The 4909-nt window shown below is 39.9% G+C and overlaps 1 protein-coding gene across 1 annotated transcript in view; it reads left to right on the top strand.

Moving 5' to 3' along the window:
* Window positions 1-4909, top strand: part of HMCN1 (hemicentin 1) — a 440557-nt gene that overhangs the window by 334889 nt on the left and 100759 nt on the right. The window lies entirely within an intron of this gene.

Genomic DNA, 4909 nt, shown 5'->3' with positions numbered 1-4909 from the left:
TTTAAATTACTTCTTTAAAAGCTCTAAAACACCTACTTCATTTAGCAAATGTTAAGATCTCAATCCATGCTAGACACGCCATAAATCCTTTCTTTTTTTTCTCAAAAATAAGATACAAAAAGGGTAACTTTATTTTGTGAGATTCAGCTGCCTCTAGAATATGAAATTGGAAATGGCAGACAATTATTTTAAGAAACATCTGTACATACATACAATTCTAGCTCATTCAGGGAATAGCTTAAATGTCATGAAAAATTTCTCCCCTCAAAAGAGCTTTTAGGTAGCACGATGGATATCTTTGTGTGTGTGATGTGTAGAAAATATCTAGAAATACTTGGTGTTTGTGGGACAGAGTCTATTTCCAGCCCTTAGCATGGTGAGTAACACACTGTAGGTGGTTACTAAGGATGTTTGAGGATTTTTGAATGGATAAATCTGATCAATACAGAAACACATGGGTTACAAATTCTCAGGAAGAATGAATGCCTTAAACAAACATAATCGTTGTGAGAGCACACATTCTAATCTATAAAAAGTGCAGTAGCGGTAGAATAAATATTGGAAAATAAAAATATTGATTCTTTTTTCTGAATCTTCAAAGCAAAATTAATTTTCCCTCCTCTGGGATCAAAGTGTGTCATAAATACTTCAATTATCACAATTCCACCTGTTGCCTTGTGTTATCGTTATAAATCTGTATCTTCACCTCTACCCCACAAACTGACTATAAATTCTCTAGGCAAATGGCCTCATCTTTCTCACTGTGGTGTCCCTAAGCCTAGACTGGTATCTGCAGTTGTGCTCATTCCTAAGTCCATGTGGGCTGCTGGTTTACTAAATTTCCTTTGTCTTCATCGCCTCTTCTCGGGGCTCAGCAGATACACCTGAACTGGGAGAGGGTCTCAAAAGGAAGCAGTCACTAGTGTCTTACCGAAAGATTTGCAGTTCAGGAAAACGTATATTCTTTTCCCAGTTCATGGTGTCATGAACTCCTGACTGCAGTCAGGAGCTCATAACTTAAGTTTTGGAAAATGCATTTTGGGGAAAATAATTTCAGTTAGTTTCCCTTGAAACCACACATCTGTTATCTCCTACGACAACCAGACCTGCTGCTTTTGTCTGAGCTTCTGTCTGTTGGCCTCCCATTCTTAGCCCTCTTCACTTCCCTTCACCTCCAGCTTACTCTTTGTGGGACGGCATTTCTGTTGCTTCTCTTAGCCCAGGCCTTTCCATCACTCCTGCTCAGTGGAAGCTCAGATCTGCATAAAAGCACAAGGACTGGTGGTATCTGCCTGATACCTCCCCCGGACTATGCTAAGTGTTTCTACAGCAGGTTATTTTACTTAATTACCTCCATAACTCCAGGTGCTTGTTAGCATTTTATGCCTCTTTTACAAAGGAAGAAAGCAAGTTTTCAGGGAGATGAAGTAACATAAGCAGCTTGCAAATGCAGGCAGTCTGATTCCGGAACTTTTACACTCTTCCCTGCCACTGAATTCCACATCTGTGTCATCCCTCCACCTAAGCAGCTAACCTTGGCTGAAAGAGATCTCAGAGGCAGGAATACTAATGTCATAAATTCATAGTACAGTTTCAACTGGGCCCTCTACCACCTGGGACTCCTCTCTCGTGACTCACACCTTCTCTCCCTCCTCAAATATCGAGTCAACTTCGTCTCCGTCTGCATAGGTTGCTGTAACAAGATCACAGACTATATGGCTTAAACCACAGAAATTTATTTTCTCCTAGTTTTGGAGGTAAGAACATTGAACATCCAGGTGCAGGCAGGGTTGAGTTTCTGGAAAAGGCTGTTTTCAGGTTGCAGACAGCTGCTTTGTCTCACACATTCTTTCTTCTTGAGTACACGGAGTGAGACAGAGAAAATTCTCTGGTGTCCTCTTAAAGGACACTCTTCTTAAAGACTCAAGGCCCCACCTTTTGACCTCATTGGACCTTAATTACTTCCTTAAAGGCCTTATCTCTAAATACAGTCACCCTGGGGGGGGGGGTTGGGCTTCAACATATGCAGCCTGACAATTAAGTTTGTGAACCTGCCACAATGCATTTATGTTGGCAATACTGTATAAGTGCGTTGGTAAGATTTCATAACCTTCGATCTACCAGTGACTCTACCAGTGTCTCACGGCTGTAGTTATGTCAACGTTTGGCAGTGTCTTGCAACTGCCCTTTATATTGTTGTAGTGTAATTTTGTGGGCCATTGCAAGAACGTGGGAGCTTGAATTAGAGCCACAAATGAACATTAAATTTATTGTTTCTTCTTGGCAAGAGTGGAAATGGAATCAGGGACAGGTGAGTCCAAGTTTGTGGGCATGAGGCCATGAAGAAAATGGCAATGTACAAATGAATGAAATGTTTTTCTGAAAGAAGAGAAAATGTCCCTGATGGAGAGAGCTCAGGGCGGCCAATAATGAGCAGGACTGCTAAAAACATTGCAAAAATTTGTCAAATTGTGTGTCAAAATCATCATCAGACTGTGAGTACAGACCAAGTACACATCTGTAGAGAAACAGGAAAATCTTACCTGAAAATCTTGGCCAATAACTCATGGCTTCTATATCATGACAATGTTTCAGCTCACCTGGCATGGTCTGTGAAGGAGTTTTTAGCCGCACTGGCTAGGACACCCTCCTCCCAATGACTTTTTTCTTTACCCAAAGATAAAGAAAATATTGAAAGGAAGACATTTTGATGATTTTCAAGACTTTAAAGGTAATATGATGACAGCTCTAATGGCCATTCTAAACAAAGAGTTCCAAAATTGCTTTGAAAGGTGGACTAGGTACCGGTGTCAGTGGATAGCTCCCCAAGGGGAGTACTTTGAAGAGGACTGTAGTGATATTTAGCAATGAGGTGTGGAGCACTTTCTCTAGGATGCCTACGTGAACTTAATTGTCAGACTTGTCATATGAATTTAGAGATACTGAAACATATAACAGCCCCCTCTCACTTTCTCTCAGTAAATGTCCTCATCATAAATGCCCTTAATGCCTGCTCCCAGGGAAAAGAGGGAGATCCCGGGAACCACCTCAAATTCCTACCATCCAATTGAGAGTGCTAATCACATCTGCTGCGGCCATTTTTACCTTCCTCCTGTTATAAGAGGGAAGCATTGCATTACCTTCTGCAAGCCAAAGTCTAACCTCACTCTACATCCCTGCCCGTTATCTCCTTGAAAACTTACCAGCCCCTCTCTTTCTTTTCAATATTGAAATTCTCATTCTTTATCAGCTGCTTCCCAATGGCCCTTTAAATTTGCTTGTCTCTTAAGGAAAAACGTCTTCCTTTGATCTAGTATTTCCTTCCAGCCACCTCCCTGGCTTCCCCTCTCATTTTAAAGCAAGCTTTTCTAATTGCTGCATATAGTACATGTCTCCATTTGCTCACTCCCACTTACTTGTCCCACCACTACATTCTGGATTCTGCCTCTGCAATGCCACAGTCTTGTTCACTGAGCTCATGAAATGACATTCTCATTAGGAAGTTCAGCAGGCACTTTCCAGTCTTCATAGTTCTTACTTCTGAGAATTCGAGATCTTGGGCTCTGTTTTTCAAAATTTATCTTCCCTTGGCTTCTGTAACACCGCACCCCTTGTTTGTGTCTTGCCTTTCCAATCTGTCATTCCCGGTTGCCTTTGCTGCTTCTTCCTCTACCCAACTACAGCACTTTAGTTCTTCAAGCTCTAGACCAGTGTTCCTCAACCTTTTTCATCTCATGGCACACATGAACCTATAGTTAAACTTCTTCAGCACACTTAGGGTATATGGATCAAAAGAAAGAGTTAAAATATATATATACATATATATATACTTCCTGTGCTTTGAATTTCTTTCACAAATAATGTAATTAATGATCTTTACAATTTTTTGAAGCACACCTAAGATCCTCTCATGACATACCAGTGTGCCATGGCACAGAAGTTGAAAGTCATTGCAACTTTGCTCTCTTCCCACTCTTTTCCTAGGTGATCTTGTTACATTCTAAAATTTCAGTTACTGTCCATGCACAAATAATTACTAAATTTTATCTTCAACCAGGACCCTCTCAAGAACTCCAGATGGTTATATTCCAAATATCTTCTGGTTACTGACACGAATGTCTAATAGTCACCCTTAAACAATGTGTATAAAACTTAACTCATAGTCTTCTCTCAAAAAATATGTTCTTCCTCCAAAGATCTCTGTCTCCGTAAAGAGTACCACCATCACCCATTGTTCAAGCCAGAAAAATGAATGTCCTCCCTGACTCCTCCTCCTCCTTAAAACTTGCCCTCAAAAAATTGAGTCATGATGATTCTTCTAAGAAAATAGTCTGGGATCCACCCACTTTTCTTCATCATTTTTGATGCCATCATCCTAAGCACAGCTACCATGACAGCAATAGTCTCCTAACTGGTTAGAGTTTCTGCTAGCCTTCTGATCAGTTCTCTCCACTGCAGCCAGATCAATGTCTTCAAATTAATTTCTGTAAACCACTCTTTTACTTTCCATTCCTTAGGCTGTGTTGTCTCAGTATTCTTATAAATGCTCAGATAAACCTATAGGATCTTACGCTTTTTTAGTCCTTTAATTTTCTGCTTCTGCCTTGCAAACTCTAGTTATGCTAGCCCTTCTAGCTACCATATTCTTTCCAGCATTTGGGCCTTTGTGTGTGCTATGCCTTTTTTGTGAGACTTATCTCCCACTTAGCTTATTCTTAGTCATAATTTCAAGTATCTTCTTCTTTTTTTATTTTTTTATTTTATTTTATTTTATTTTAATTGAATGGTAACTATGTACATTAATGCACTTCTGGGGTACAGTGTGGTGTTTTCACACACAATTTGAAACATTTCCATCAAACTGGTTAACATAGCCTTCATGTCATTTTCTTAGTTATTGTGTTAAAAC

Source organism: Otolemur garnettii, unplaced genomic scaffold, assembly GCF_000181295.1.
Source record: "Otolemur garnettii isolate 467f Iridium unplaced genomic scaffold, OtoGar3 scaffold00016, whole genome shotgun sequence".
Classification (NCBI taxonomy): domain Eukaryota; kingdom Metazoa; phylum Chordata; class Mammalia; order Primates; family Galagidae; genus Otolemur; species Otolemur garnettii.
This window is presented reverse-complemented; position numbering and strand designations above follow the sequence as displayed.